The sequence below is a fragment of the Capsicum annuum genome, chromosome 10 (assembly GCF_002878395.1).
Source record: "Capsicum annuum cultivar UCD-10X-F1 chromosome 10, UCD10Xv1.1, whole genome shotgun sequence".
Classification (NCBI taxonomy): Eukaryota; Viridiplantae; Streptophyta; class Magnoliopsida; order Solanales; family Solanaceae; genus Capsicum; species Capsicum annuum.
In genome coordinates, this window is record NC_061120.1 from 110215315 (window position 1) to 110233337 (window position 18023).

Consider the following 18023-nt stretch of genomic DNA (forward strand, 5'->3'; position numbering starts at 1 on the left):
ATTATTATTATTATTATTATTATTATTATCACTAGGAAACTTAGCATCACATTTTTCGCAATCATAAAATATATTATTAAATATATATTTTAATCTATTTTAATATATTAAAAATAATTAAAGAACCTTGAATTGTAAAACTCAATCGTAAAATATTTTAATTAGATATAATAATATCAAATATATATTGTACCATATTAATATACAAAAAAAAACTTTTCCGTCCCGAGAGTATAATGTGAACCTTTTCAGTGTTCAAACATTATAAAATTGTGGTTAATTAAATCCACTTTGTTATCATTGTGTTTTAATACATATTCGATCTACCAAAATATATTTATTTCATGAAATTTAAAATAATTGAAAGAAAAGCATCAATGATTTACACATAACTATTTAATAATTAATCGTAACATTATATATTACATATAAGAAAAATAATGAAAATGAGATTATGCATAATTGTTCACATTTAATGTATACTATTATCATAGGGGTAAAATGAGAAAAAATGATTAATTCTATCCTAATTTAGTAAGTGATCAACTAATATAAGACATTTACTTTTAGTAAAATGACAAATTAAAATATAACGAAGAAAGTATTATTTATGAGCATTTTTTATATGTATATCGTATTCTAAAGAATCCAAAAGTCTTCTAATATATCTATTTAGCTTTTTTCTTCCACTACAATTTTATTTTATTTTATAAAATAGTTTCAGTTTATTATGAGATCAAACCTTTTCATTATCCTATAATTACTTATTTCTTATGCATTTTATATTTTTCTAATCATAATACGTAATAAATATATTTTCTTACTTCTCTTCAACAAAGAAGAAAGACAATTTTATTTCATAATTATTTTTTTGGTGCAAATAAAATATGTAAAGAAGCAAAATTAAGTTTTAATATTAACTAAAAAGTGATTTTTAATAATATTTCAAAAACTAAATAGGTGAATAAACGTATAGCTTCGAATCGAATCATCTAAATTAGTGAAAGATTGACAATTATAGAGAGATATGATAAGCTTATACATGAATTTTTGAAGGTTATAAACATGAAAGGTTACATTGAGAATTATGATTATCATTAAGAACAAAATTAATAAAGATAATTAAATGTTGAAGTTAAGAGCTTTAGTAAAATGTTGTCAATTATTTATAGAGAGAAGTATTGTAAGCTTACTCATCAATTTTGGAGGTTATAAACATGAAAGGTTACATTGACAATCATGAGTATCATTAAGAACAAAACTAATGGAGATAACTAAAGGTGAAAGTTAAGAGTTTTAGTGAAAGATTGTCAATTATTTATAAAGAGAAGTATCATAAATTTGTACATCAATTTTGAAGTTTATAAACATAAAAGGTTGTGTTGACAATTATGAGTATCATTAAGAACAAAACTAAGAGGAGAAAAATTGAAACGGATACGGTAACCGCTACCATAAATAAAAAAGTCATCGTAATGTATAAGATATAATAGTGACAATTTAGTGTGTTTTTTTTTTCAAAAAATGTGAACATACATATATATATATATATATATACAAAATCTAATTATACCATACTATAAACAAACTCTAATAAAACTACATGAAATATCTCTTTATTTGTCCTTTTTGTCGTTTTCTCCATTTTTAAATTTCCAGATGTAATAGAGTGTTATATTTTTCATGAAGTAAAATATCTCAAACTTATTAATCAATTTTTGAAGGTTATAAACATGAGAGGTAAGTTGGCAATTTCGAAATCATTAAGAATAAAACTAATAAAGATACCGATTAAAGGAAAAGTTTAAGAACTTTATCAAATTCATGTGCATGCTTTTAAATTAGTTGCCAAACTTTTAGTTATTTTCACTTCAAAATACAAAAGTATTGAAATCTAAATTAAATTCTCATCAACGAAAAATGTACTATCTTGATCTCCTTTGAATGTCGCTATTCTTAAACTAAAATAAGTCCGCTTTTACAATAGTAGCTTGGCAGTACTTTAATAAATGTGAAAATAGAGCTTTCAAAACTATAGATTTCGTACAATAATAAATAAAATAATTGGCGTTAGTAAATATTGATTTTGTCTTACTTGGATCGCCCAAAATTAATTAAATATTAACATGTTTGTAGCTAGAACTATAAGAATGCAAGAATTAAAAAAAATAAGAAAACACTAAACATAATTTCTATTATATAACACATGCCATATTATTTTTTTTATGATCACATCATTCTAGTTGTGAATTGCAAAATATAAGAAATAAACATGAATATATACATATGTGCACCTATTAAAAAAACATAGGGAATTACCATTATTTTTAATACAAAAATAGAAATATCACTATATAGTAATCATTTAGTTGAAACAAGAAAGTATAAAATCTACTTACATATTATAAACTTATACATCAATTTTGGAGATTATAAACATGAAAGGTTACATTAACAATTATGAGTATCATTAGGAACAAAACTAATGGAGATAATTACAGATGAAAGTTAAGAGCTTTAGTGAAAGGTTGTCAATTATTTATAGAGAGAAGTATCATAATCTTGTACATCAATTTTCAAGGTTATAAATATAAAAGGTTATGTTGACTATTATGATTACCATTAAGAATAAAACTAAAAGGAGAGAAATTGAAAAGAATACAGTAACCGCTACAGTAAAATGAAAAAGTCATCATAATGTATAAAAAATAATAGTGACAATTTAATTTAAAAAAAAAAAAAGTGAACATACATATATATATATACAAAATCTAACTATATCATACTATAAACAAACTCTAATAAAACTACATGAAATATCTCTTTGTTTGACCTTTTTCCTCGTTTTCTCTATTTTTAAATTTTTAGATGTAATAGAATGTTATATTTATCATGAAGTAAAATATCTCAAACTGCCTATCAATAATAAAAATTTCAACAACAAAAGAAGAAAACAACAAAAATTTGAAAAGGAGACTACAATTAGTGAAAATATATCAAGAAAATGCAGTAAGTTAAACGAATACTACCTTCTGACAAATTCAAAATGCATCATATAATTAGTACTTACAAAAATTCTTTCACACATGAACATTGTATTACATTGTAAATGAAAAATTTAACTTAAACAACAATGAACAAGGAAGAAAATTTCCTATTGCTAACTTGAATCAAAATTTAGAAGAGATCAAGAATATGATTCAAACGTGAAGGAAGAAGAATAGAAATGTATATCCAACACTTCATGACTGTTATTTATAGATTAGTTGAGCCATAAAGAAGGAAGTTTAAGAGGCATATTTTTAAATGGAGAATACAAAAAGATGAAGGTTTTTTTGTAACCTTTGAAATATAATTAAATAAATAAATGTGATAGAAGTTTTAGGTTTTTGGTAACCTATGAAATATAAATAAATAACAACAACAACAAACCCAGTGTATTCCCACCTAGTGGGGTCTAGGGGGGGTAAGATGTACGCAGTCCATACCTCTACCTCTGAAGAAGTAGAAAGGCTGTTTCCGATAGACCCCCGGCTCAAGGCACGAGATACCACACAAACACATAGTAAAACACAGCACAAGATTACATAACATAAATACGGCACCCATAAGTAATATAAAACAGAGGAAAGCACACAGATTCGTAATAAAACATGGAACACGGACTCATAACAGGAATAAAACCCCCACCAAGTAATTCCCTACACTAGCGACTCAAACTGACCCTAGTCCTCTGCCCTAATTCGCGTCCTCCAGACCTTCCTATCTAGGGTCATGTCCTCGATGAGCTGTAACTGCTCCATGTCCCGCCTAATCACCTCACCCCAGTACTTCTTCGACCTACCCCTACCCCGCCTAAAACCATCCAATGCTAGCCTCTCACACCTACGGACCGGGGCATCCATGCCCCTCCTCTTCACGTGTCCGAACCATCTCAATCGGGCTTTCCGCATCTTGCACTCCACTGGAGTCACACCAACCTTCTCCCGGATAGTCTCATTCCGAACTCTATCCCCTCTAGTCAGCCCACACATCCAGCGCAACATCTGCATTTCTGCCACCCTCATTTTTTGGATGTGGGGGTTCTTAACTGGCCAACAATCCGCTCCATACAACATGGCCGGACGGACTACCGCCCTGTAGAATTTGCCTTTAAGCTTGGGCGGCACCTTCTTATCACATAGCACCCCCGACGCGAGCTTCCACTTCATCCATCCCGCCCCAATACGGTGCGAGACATCCTCGTCAATCTCACCGTTACTCTGGATCACGGACCCGAGCTACTTGAAACTCTCCCTCTTACATACCTCCTGTGATTCCAGCTTCACTACTACCTCATTCTCCCGCCTCACGTCATTAAACTTGCATTCTACATACTCTGTCTTGCTTCTGCTCACCCTGAACCCTTTAGACTCAAGGGTTTGCCTCCACACCTCTAATTTGTCACTCACACCCCCTTGAGTCTCATCTATCAGAACTACATCGTCTGCAAAAAGCATACACCACGGCACTTCCCCTTGAATACGCCGCGTCAACACATCCATCACCAACGCAAACAAAAAGGGACTAAGAGTAGATCCCTGATGCAACCCTGTCAGGACAGTGAAATGCTCTGAGTCTCCTCCCTCCGTCCTCACCTTAGTTTTCGCTCCATCATACATATCCTTAATTGCTCTGATATATGCCAGAGGTACTCCACTCACCTCCAAGCATCTCCAAAGCACCTCCCTGGGGACTTTTCCGTAGGCTTTCTCCAGGTCGATAAACAATATGTGCAGGTCCTTCTTCCTTTCCCTATACTGTTCCACCAACCTCCGTACCAGGTGAATTGCCTCTGTCGTTGAGCGGCCAGGCATAAATCCAAACTGGTTTTCTGAAATAGACACTATCCGTCTCAGCCTCACCTCGACCACTCTCTCCTAGATCTTCATAGAGTGACTCAATAACTTAATCCCTCTATAGTTATTGCAACTCTGGATGTCCCCCTTATTCTTATAGAGAGGGATCATGGTACTCCACCTCCAAGCCTCGGGCATCTTTGCCGTCTTAAAGATTTCATTAAACAATCCAGTCAACCACCTTACACCAGCCTCTCCAACGAACTTCCAAAACTCCACCGGTATCTCATCCGGCCCCGTCGCCCTACTCCTTCGCATTCTGCGAACAGCCTGTCTAACCTCTTCTACCTTAAAACGTCTACAATAGCTAAAATTCCGACACTCCTCTGAGTGCTCCAGTTCCCCTAACACAATAGCTCTATCCCCTTCGTCATTCAGGAGCCTATGAAAGTACGACTGCCATCTATTCTTAATGTGGCCGTCCTCCACCAACACTCTACTGTCCTTCCCCTTAATGCATCTCACCTGATCAAGGTCACGACCCTTCCTCTCCCTAGCCTTAGCGAGTCTAAACAACTTTTTCTTCCCTCTTTTCCCCTGTAACCCTGCATACAAGCTCTTAAAGGCGGCCGTCTTAGCTGTCGTGACTGCTGACTTAGCCTCCTTCCTCGCTAGCTTGTACTCTTTCCTGTTTACCCGCTTCTCCTCTTCGTCCTTACTCTCCACCAACTTGGCATACGCCCCTTTCTTGGTCCCCACTTTCTTCTCCACCTCTTCATTCCACCACCAATCCCCCCGATGGTGCCCGGCCCGGCCCCTAGAAACACCCAACACCTCACTTGCATTCTCCCTGATGCACCTAGCCGCCCTATCCCACATACTATCCACGTCTCCCCTACACTCCCACACCCCCATTCCCGCCAACTTCTCCCCTATCTCCCATGCATTCACTGGCGTCAGGCCGCCCTACTTAATTCTAGGTCTACACTCCCTACTCCTCCTCTTTCTATTCTTCTTTGTACCCAAATCCATAACCAAGAGCCTATGCTGGGTCGAAAGATTCTCACTCGGGATGACCTTACAGTCCTTACACAACGCCCTATCCCCTTTTCTAAGCAATAAAAAGTCAATCTGGGTCCTGGCTATCGCGCTTCGAAAGGTGATCAGGTGGTCGTTCTTCTTCGGGAAGCCCGAGTTCACCACCACCAGCCCAAAGGACCTCGCAAACTCCAATAGGGTAGCCCCCTCTTCATTTCTCTCCCCAAAACCAAAACCACCATGCACATCACCAAAGCCTCCCGGTAGCGCCCCGATGTGCCCGTTGAAATCTCCTGCTACAATAATCTTCTCCGAGCTAGGCACGCCTCTCACCACCTCCTCCAAAGCCTCCTAAAACCGCATCTTCTCTTCCCCTCCGATCCCACTTGTGGCGCATAGGCACTACACACGTTCAGGGTAAACCCCCGAATGACCAACTTAATAATCATCAACCTATCGTTGATCCTCTTCACCTCTACTACCTGACCTCTAAGCTCTTCATCTACTAAGATGCCAACTCTATTCCTACGCCTCTCGCTCCCAGAGTACCACAGCTTGTAACCATCCACATCCCTAGCCTTAGACCCTACCCACTTGGTCTCTTGAACACACGCAATGTTGATCCTCCTCTTCCTAAGGGTCTTCACAAGCTCTATGGACTTACCCTGAAGGGTCCCTATATTCCAAGACCCAACCCTCAGCCTACCGTCACTATCCGCAAGCCCTCCACTACCCCTTCCGCGGCCAAACCATGGCCTTCCTCCCACTCCCGCCCTTTCCTCATCCCCCGCCCCTACCACGGCCCCACGCCCCAACCCTCTCGGATATGACCCTATCCATCCATTACCGCCCATAGCCACAACTACACGAAAGTATAAGAGAATATAAAGATAATATAAAGATATAAAGATATAAATGATGGTAATAGCAAAGCAGCAGCAAGTAATACAAGGCTCACACAAATCCACAACAGACAACAGGCAACAGACAACAGACAATATCCACAAATCCCACGCAAGTCAAGGTACAGGGCTACTACTAGCATAGTATGAAGAATGAAAGAATGCAGAATAAAGAATGAAATAACAAAGGTTAGAAGTCACCGGATTTCGCTTGTAGACCAAGCCGGCAACCAAGCCCAGCGTCGACCTGCTGCCGGAGGGGTTCCGCTGCTGAGATGGAGCTACGGCTGCTGGCGACCAGGCGACGGGTGCAGACGGAGCTGCGGCTGAAGACCGAGCTTCGGCTGTTGGGCTGTTGTACCAGCGCCGGAGGGAGGGTGGGGGTGGGGGGTATGGACAGAAAAGGGTGGGGGGTGAACAGCAGGGGGGGAGGGGGGATGTCTTGGAACCTACGTTCGGCGACGAGGATCGGCGCCGGTGACCGAAGGTCGGATCGGGTCGGCGCCGAAGGTCGGCGACGGTAGGGAGAGAGAGGAAGCCGTTCGGATGGCGATGACGGTCGACGCCGGGGACCGGTGGTCGGGGTCGGAGGTCGGGTCGGGTCGGCGCCGACGGTCGGCGACGGCGCCGAAGGCCGTGGACCGGGGCGAGGCGTGAGAGAGACAGAGAGGGTAGGGAGAGAGAGAGAGAGAGCCGTTAGAGAAAGGGTAGGGAGAGAGAGAGAGAGCCGTTTGAATCCTTTCACAAGAAAGTCATATCCATCCAAAAAATGGATACAAAAAGATAAATATAAATGAGAAGTGCCAAAAATTCAAAAAAATCACAAAAAAGATAAATATAAATGGAGGACATAGAGAAGTGCCACATCACCTCCTCTATGGTTCTCCTTTATATGTAGTAATACTAGTTTTATATGGCCCCTGCTAAGCCCGAGCCCAAACTCAAGTAAATTGATATTTTATGTAATAATAGAATTTAAAATAATATAAAACAATTATAATTCATAAAGATCATAAAAATTAAAAAATATTAGCATTTTTATGAATTTATGAGAATATAATTTCTAACCAAGTTAAATAAAAGCTCATATAAAATATTAATTTTGTTAAGACTATTTTAATATTTTAAAGTAATTAAATAATTAATTTTGATTAAAAAATAACAAAAAATTCAAAATTAAAGCTTTTGGATCTTGTTGTCGGATAATTATTATCATAATTTTGTATAAATAATATCATTGAAAGATGATTCATAAAGCATGAAGTAAAAGTAAAAAATTAATTATTAAATATTTGACGTTTATATTTTGTAATTGACTTGATCAAATAATATGTAAATATGAGAAACAAAACATTATAACGAAAGCTCTAAGAGTGATTTACCGATTAGTTAAACAACAGAGGAATTTGAATAGTTTACTTGATTGAGAGTTTGAATTTTTACTTTATCGGTAAATATCTAGTTTTCTGCTCTATAATCTCCTCCTTAATTCTTCTTTCTCTACCCCTAATTATTTTTTTGCAAAGAAAAAAAAAAAAAGAAAATAGTTAAACAATAGAAATTACAAGAAAAAACTAAATAATAATTTCTCATTTCATGACATATGCACCAAGTGTAAATATCCATATGGCAAGAAAAAAAGATAAAATTACTTCATCTTTATCATCCAATGTGTCACAATTTTAGAGGATTAAAAATTAATTAAAGTTACTATAATAGCCTTGTGAGGACTACCAAAAGTTGGTATTCTCTCTAATATATAATAAAGATATATTGATTATTATGATGATTATTATCATTATTATCATCATCATCATCATTATTATCATTATTATTATTATTATTATTACTACTACTACTACTACTATTACTATTATTACTGTCATCATCATTATTATCATTATTATTATTATTATCATTGTTATAATTATTATCATTATTATCTTCATTATTATTATTATCATTAATATTATTAATTTTATCATTATTATTATTAATATTATTATTTTCATCATCATTTTCATCATCATCATTGTCATCATCGTTATTATCATCATTATTGTTGTTATTATTGTTGTTGTTTTTGTTGTTGTTGTTGTTGTTGTTATTATTATTATTATTATTATTGAAAAGTGTTTTTTAGAAGTATTTTTCAAAGAAATATTTTTGGTGGGAAGCACGTTTTGATCCATAAATTAAAAAAATACTTTTAAGCAGTAATTAGTATTTGACTAAAAATTTTAAAAGTGTTTTCAAATATATTTTTCTCAAAAGAGCTTTTAAAATAAGTAATTTTTAAGAGAAACTACTTTTTTAGCTTATGAAAAAATGTGTGTTCTACTCTCAGAAACACTATTTTCTTTCAAAAGTTTGGTCAAACACCTCATTTTTTTTAAAACAAACACATTTGAAAAAAAAAGCTTGGCCATATAGGCTAAAAGTGATGTTTTAAATAATTAAGAAACATTAATGACGTTTTTTTTAATCATTCTTTAAATAAAGTGAGTGTTATATAACCAAGAAATTATTAAAGGGTTATATTTTAAAAGATGTGTCTAAACTAAAACAACCACTTATTCAGAAATGGATGGAGTATTATTATTAGTAATAGTAATAATAGTATTACTACTACTACTACTGTTTTTGTTGTTGTTGTTGTTGATCACTCAACTTATGATGATGTCCTATCAAAGTCATTTTTTTAGGACAACAAATTATCAAAACTATTGCCTTAACTCAAAAAGTACAACGAGCATATTTAACATATCATATTAATGTTGTAAATATTGTAAATACATATTGTTATCTTAATTATAAATGTCCATAACTTTTAAGTGTAACTTCTCCTTTAAGTGTATTAACTCTCAGACCTACATCATATCCCTTTAATCATCCACGACCTCATCACCTTTCCCAATCCCCTTAATCTTACACTACCTCATAATCTTTCCCACCTTCTCAAGAATTAATATCGTGTTTATAACACCCTTTGATGTTCCTCAATGTAATACTCCCTCCGTTTAAAAAAGAATGACCTACTTTGACTTGGCACAAAGTTTAAGAAAATAAAGAAGACTTTTGAATCTTGTGGCCTTAAATTAAAGTTGTGTCAAATGTACCAAAATGCCCTTTTAATCTTGTGGTCCTAAACATGCCATATGAAAAGTTAAAATTAAAGTATTGCCAAAAAAGAAAAGGGATCATTCTTTTTGAAACAGACAAAAAAGAAAAGTAAGTCATTCTTTTTTAAATGGAGAGAGTACTATAAATAGAGGTCCTGAGAATGATGTGGTCAACACTTGAAAGAAAGAAAAAAGTTAGTTTATATTGTTCTCTTGTTCTAAATCTATTATCTTGGCCGAGTTGACGTGGTCTCGGTCCATTTAGATCGATCCATTAGCCGACCAGACCAGACTCGATCCAAAATCGATAAAGTTTCTAGGTTTGGGGGTCGGTTAGAGGGCTAAGAAGTTCCATCGATGGACCCGATAGACCGATCTAGTTTAGAAATTAGACTAAGCCCATCAGTGCATTGGCCCAGCCCAATTTGATTTTTTTAAAAAAAGTTAAACTAATGGCCCAACAACCCAAAGGATGATTTTGGACTGCTAGTAACGACTATATATCTGTTGGCCCAATGGCCAAAACAACCTTTGGCTGGTTATATTTTAAAAAAAAAAATTCAAATTTTTTCCTATAAATACATGTCATTTTCAAACATTTTTTTCACAGCTTACAATCTTATTCTCTCATTCTCTTATTCTCTCATTCTCTCTCAATTATTCTAATTGTCTCCTAAAGTGCTCATTTTTTAAAATTATTTTGCAATTATAAATATCAAATAAAAGTTTTCGAAAGTCTCTCAACTTTCAAATACCTAAAAAATTTGGTACTGTCGTTCCATCTCTTACTTTAAATTTTTATTTAGGATATTATTTGTTGAATATTTATTTATAATTTTTGTGTGTTTTTTTTGAATATTTATTAGTTTAATTTATAATATGTATAAATTAAGAAAAGTCGGTAAAAGTGTTAGAAATTTCTATCCCGAAAGTGGTACTGGTAGTAAAAAACTAACTGGTTTTGATTTTGGTAGAGATATTTCAAGTGCTCGATATACTCTTGTGCCTTCGGTACCAATTAGTGAACCCTTTGAGAATGAAATAGGTGTAGGTGCACACGATATAAATTTTGTTGAGGCTTGAGAAAATTATGATATAGAAAAAGAAAATGAAGTAGACCCGATTGATTTAGATAAAGATGATGATGATATTAATGATACATCCGAAGTCATCAATGTTAACGTTCGATCTGAATCGGTTAATATTCCTCCCCATCTCCCTCTAAGATCTCATAAAAAAATTAGTATTGTGTAAAAATTTATTAGTCGTATAGAAAGAACTACTAAGGTCTAATGTAATCTTTGTCAGGAATTATATGTGCATAAGATCGGAGGTAATAAATGGGGTACAAATAAGTTGATGAGACATTAAAAAAAAATCACATAATAGAGTTAGATGAGGCAAAAGGTGGTGGTATTGTTAGGGGGCCAACTCAAACTAGATTGGATCAAAAAATTGGTATATTAATTCAGAATTGTAATAAAATGAAGGATCGTGAAGAATTAGCAAAAATGATAGTAATGGGTTGTTTTCCTTTATCTTTTGCTTCTTCTGATGCCTTTAATCATTATATTCAAGCAATTTATACTCCTATGTTTGAAGATATTCCTAAAAGTACTTATCGATTTGATATTTTTAGACTCCATGCACAATATATTTATTATTTATTTGCATTATTAAAAAATCTTTTAGGTAGAGTTTCTCTAACTTCTGATCTTGGTCGTTCTATTAATATAAATGATTATTTAACAATTACATATCATTGGGCAGATAGTAATTTTATTATGAAAAAACGTATTTTAGCATTTTTGTATGATAAATACCATAGACACACTGAAAAATTTATTTCTGAATATATTACAAAAGTTGTAAAATATTATGGTATTGAAAATAAAACTTTATGTATATCTTTTGATAATGCATCTAGCAACAAGGCTATTGCTGACTTGTTAAAAGTTGAACTATCTTCACCGTTACCCAAAATATTTCATGTTAAGTGTGCTTATAATATATATAATTTAATTATAAAAGATGACCTTAATTTTTTTTTTTGCTTGGTATTGAAAACATTAGGCTTGCGGTTGCTTTATTCAAGGAAACCATGAAAAAGTAGACTTGCAAAATTTAAAAGAAAATATCATCAAAGTGAACTTAGATCGATATTAATGCTTGAAGGAGTAGATACTAGATGAAATACTACTTATGATTTTTTTAAAACTTGCCTTATTTATAAAGTTTCCATTACTATGATTTTTAATCAATTTGTTGATTCTTTTTCTGAGTGCATGTTACATGATTCTGATTGGACTATGATTGATGATGATGTTAAATTTTTGAAATTTTTTTATCTAGTTACGGTTGAATTTTCTGCTGCTTATTATCCAACTATTTATAATATTTTAGCTTATTTATCCGACATTTCTTTATTGCTTAACGAATATAAGGATAAATCAGGTTACAAAAATGTTATTTACTGCAATGTTTGATAAATTTAAAAAGATACTTTTATCCGCTTTCCCCTATTTACTTGATTGGTGCTATAATAAATTCACGTATGAAATATAATACTATTTCTGAATTTGCTTATATTATTTATAAAGCTTTAGCTATACAACCCGAATAAGAACCTTCTTTATTTACGGCTATGGGTGATGCGAACAATTTCATGAACGCATTATACAATTGTTACATTGATTTACTTGATAATACTTTACCGACAAATATTACTCCAACTTTCACTTTCCATTCTCTCGAGGAGCCATTATCTTCTAAAAAATAGGCATAAGGTAGTTTTTCTGATTATTTTATTATTAAATATTTGAAATAGGGTGCCGCCTTAGCACAGAAAGGTGTTTGTTGAGAAAAGCTTATGTATTATCTTAGACAGTCTATAAAAATCATAGAGTAAGGATCAATACGCTGGATTGGTGAAAGAATAGTAAAAGACAATGTCCTCTACTTTCAAGATTAGCTAGAGGTTGAATGTTCCAATACCAAACGTTGCATCAGAGTGCACTTTTAGTCAAAGATGGCAGCAGCTTGGAGACAACTGATATTCATTGGGAGATAATGCCATGAATTTTCTAATTTACCTTAGAGATGGATTAAAGCAGAATAAAGAAATTAAGGAATGGACGTGGAACCGACAGACGAACAAGATCTTAAAAAAATTATGACTTCAAGGGAGAACTCAGCACAATCAAGTCAAATGCATGACTTTGGCCCCCTTAATTTTTACAGTCCTCAGCCAATTTCCATTAATATTAACATAATGAATTGGGAAAAATGATGCAAAATTTATAGAATTATCAATTAATCATTTAATCTATTGTTTTTTTTATATTTTTATTTAGTATTTAACTTTGTGAAATTAGTGAGATGCAATTGAATCTTGTAACTTTGTAAAGTTTTGAATCAATTTGCAATCAATCAAATACAGGGTTCATTCACTCTTTAGGTATTTTTTCCATTTAAATTAAATATCTTATATGAATTAAATACTTTTAATATATTACTATCAAACTTTACATAAATATAACAAGCATATATGAAATATTGAAAAATAATGTTAGCAAATCTTACTTAAACTACTAGTAATTGACATATAAAAATTCTATATAAGTTTAGCTTTTAAGTAATGTATGTTAATATTTGAATATTCTTATGAATTATTATATTAAGTAGCATATATTATATGTATATATGTGTGTATATTTTCTAAAGTAGCATAATATGTAATGTATATATGTGTGTATATTTTTCAAAGTAGTATAATATGTAATATATATATATATATATATATATATATATATTTTATATATATATATATATATATATATATATTATATATATATATATATATATATATATATATTATATGTATATTGTTTCAAGTAGTATTCTAAGTAGTATATATTGTATGTATATATGTGTGTATATATTTTAAAGTAGAATAATACATAATGTATATACGTTGTATGTGTATTGTTTAAAATAGTATTTTAAGTGGTATATATTGAACGCATATATGAGTGTATGTTTTCAAATTTCACTTTCAAATTAAAATATACAAACTTAACTTAAATTGATAACATTACATATGAAATTTAAAAATATACAAACTTAAAATCTTAAATTGATAAAATTACATAAATAGAAATTAAAACAAAAAATTAAGTTGTCCTAACTAACTCCTAGTCAATTATTGAATGTATGTGTGTATAGTCCTTAAACTAACATTTTAAATAGTACATATTGAATGTATATATTAAAAATCATTAAAATTTGAATTAAGCCTTTTTTTACGTTGATCGGGAGACCGGCCCATTAATCAAATCTGGGTCGAGTTGACTCGGCCCGACCTAGTTAGACCAACCATAAAGGTTGATGGGCCAGTGTTGGGCCGTCAAGACTAAAAATACTATTGGGCCAACACAGATCAGCCCATTAAGTGCAGTGCCGGACTGGACTCGGATAGAGCCCGATAAGAGAACTTGGATCGATGCTGAGTTGACCCAGACCAGCCTAGTTTATGGGTTATCTTGTTCTATATTGTTTCTCTTATTTTATTCTTCTTTTCTTATTCTTTATATTACTATTCTTGCTTTTAATTTTATAATTCGTTTTCAGCACAACATTCTAATCAAGTTCATCATCTCAAATTGTTGTTTCGGAAGAAGGTATACCTTTTTTACAATTACTTTTAGATATACAAGTTTGGATCTTATCAATATAAGTTTGTTCACTGCTTAAAAATATGATTTTTTTATCCTTCTTTCTTTCTTTTATCATAATAATCTTGTCATGATCTAAATTAGAGTCCATAATGGCACCTGTTACACCCTATGGTATAGGTAAGCCTAACCCAACCTAACATAATAATCAAGAATAACAATAGAAGCGAAAGAAGAAGAATGAATATAATCCCAAAAGTTATAGAAAGAAATATAATCTCAGTGATACATACCATGTTTAGTTGTTACTTGTACAAACCTCTAATACAAAATATGATCAAATAATCTAAAGTATCTAAAATATGAATAAAGCATAAGATAAGATAAGGAGAGATCTGGGTAAAATGTAAGACCCGCCAGCTGCTACCTCAATCTCTGTAAAGACAACATTGAGAGAACATAATATATGCTCCCCTACTCGAATCAATACCTGTGGGGGTGTAAAAAAGGAAAGAAAAAATAAGGGTGAGTAAGAAACACGTGTACTCAACAAGAATCATGGATAACCGACCTTAATACAAAGAAATGGAGAGGGACACTATAATACCCCATATTTTTTCTAGTCTCTAGACAGAATACGACTTAGTCCACGAGTCGCAAGTTAACATACGAGTCATATACTGGAATCGTACTTAAGACAGTGTAGCAAAAAAAATCAGTGTAAAACCCTTGGGTTATGTCCCATATATGAGTGGGGGGTAACGAGTCGTATGAAGAAGATACAAGTCATATATGGTAACTCGTAACCAAGTCAGTACGGGGTAAGATGAGTTTTGTTCAGGATACGAGAGAATGGATACAAGTCGTATCCAAATGTACGAGCCATAAGTGTGAATCATATGTTAACTAGTGTATGTCATCTATGATTCTGTCTGGGACATGACTCGTAAGATCAGCCGTACCTTAGTATACGAGTTATGTACCCGAGTCGTATAGATTGCCAAGTAATTTCTAAGAAGTTAAGTTCAGGGGCTTTTTAGTCTTTTACCCTTTACAACTCCCAAAATCCCATGACTTATAACCTTAAGGGGTGTTATTTTCCCTCCATTTCCTTAGTAGCAGTCCCTAAGTTCCATAACTACATAGATAGCATAGGATTATGAGATGTCACCCACTAGTTTAGGACTGCCGCTCTCTTAGGGGTCACCCGCCAGTTTAGGATGACTCCTTAGTCCTTCGGGACATCAGATTAGTGGATCCACATAGCCATGTGACAATACCCGTGGCACGATACTGACACCCTTCCAACTGGGGTTATAGGTTGGACCCCAATTAGCTCAGATTGGGGCATGTCCATTACATAATATCTCCCACAGTCTCAGTCAGTATTCAGTATATCTCAGCTCAGGTTTGCTTGACCAAAGCATTCCTATTTTTAATTATTCAGTTATACAGAATTCAGTCTTTCAGATTACTGATTTTCTCAGAAACATATTTATGCTTGGTCTTGCATTGTTAGATATTACATGTTCATGCATTCATGCTTAGTTATCTCATGCATTTCAGTAAGTCCTCATCTCATGTACCAGTACATTCAGTAGTTTTCTCATGCATTTCAGTCAGTCCTCATCTCATGTACCAATATATTCAAAGTACTGACCGCATACTTTTCTTTGTGTTATGTTATCTTACAACATAGGTCCGAATGCTCAATTTCTCAAATGTTTTTAGACAACTCAGTGTTACCCAGCAGCAGTACTGGTGAGTCATCATCCATCGAGGACATTATATGTTTTACTTAGTTATTTTAGTATTTTCTTATGGTCAGTCAGTCAGAGTTAGTTGAGGGTTTATTCCATCAACTCCTCATGATGTTTAGAGGTTTTTCGACAGACAAACAGTCATACAGTTAGATATTCATTCAGTTTTCAATATTATCAGTTGTTTCAGTCATGCATTTTAGTTACTAGTATTATTATTAGATATTTAGATATGTTATTGTTACCTATTTCAACATTCGCATTTACAGTATCTTCTGAGCTTATCTTTCACACATGTGTTGTATTACTATTTTATTTAGTGCTCACAACATGTACCCGCTCATGGGTTAGCATGTGGTCACTTATGGCTGTAAGCATCATTGTCTCGACTAGGGGTAGCCTTGGGTCATAACAAAACTTGATATCAAAGCCTAAGGTTTTAAAGTGTCTTAGGGTGTCTAAAAGCCGTGTTGAGTAGAGGCTTGTACATGGGCATGAAATGCGCCACACTTATGGATAAGAGGCTACGAGATATTTTTAGGAAAGTTTTCCTTCTTTCAGTATTCATGTCGTGCAAAAAGTTATGAGCTCTATTGAGTCTCCTTTTCTAACTCATCCTTCATTTTATTTAGAGACACTGCCTCCCAGAAGAACCAATAGAAGAAAGAATGGGGATCAGCCTACCCCACTCCCTGTTCAGGAAGATCCACTGAATGATCGTGTTTCTCATGCTGAGTTTAGGTCCATTTTTATGGCCTTAGCCCATTTAGTAGCTGCTCAAAACAACTAGTAGGATATTGCCCCAGCCAATCCAGTAGAAAATATGGCTGCAGTTAGGATTTGGGATTTCACTCGAATGATTCCCCTTTGTTTTTAGGATCCATGTCTGAGGAGGATCCATACGAGTTTCTGAATATGGTGCAGAAGGTGACTGATATCATGGGCCTCACTTTGAGTGAGAGTATAGAAAAGCTCACACCTGGTTTAAGTAGTGGAAAGAAGACCGTGGTGTTGTTGCAGGGCCGGTAGAGTGGGAGGAGTTTTCCATAGCTTTCTTAGACAGGTTCTTTCCCCTAAAGTTGAGAGAGTCTAAGGTTCAGGAGTTTATCAATTTGAAGCAGCATAATATGAGCATAAAAGAGTACTTACTTAAGTTCACTCAGTTGGTAATGTATGTTCCTACCATAGTGGCGGATAATAGGTCTAGAATGAGTAAATTTGTGTCTGGTATAGCTGGTGTGGTTAAGAAGTGTAGGACTACTATATTGATTAAGGAGATGGACCTATCTAGGTTTATGGTTCATGCTCAGAAGATTGAGGAGGAAAAACATAAGGAGAGGGAGAGAGAGAATAAGAAGGCCAGAATAGGTAGTTTTAACTTTCCTCAGCCTATGTCAGAAAGTGGTAATCATTCCCAGTTATATCAGAAATTTTTAGCCCCAAATCCATATTTAGCTAGTGCATCATTGGCTAAGTTCAGGCAAGAAAGTTGGGACAGGGTGCCAGACTCTAAGTCCCAGGGTAGTGTGAATAGTGGTTGCACTAATCCGCTTTGTCAGAAATATAGTAGGAACTACTAGGGTGAGTGTAAGGCTGGTACTGATGTATGTTTTGGATATGGCAAGCTGGGTCACAAGGTCTGGGAGTGTCCAGTAGTTGGTCAGAGGGGAAAGGACTTGCGCCAACAAGG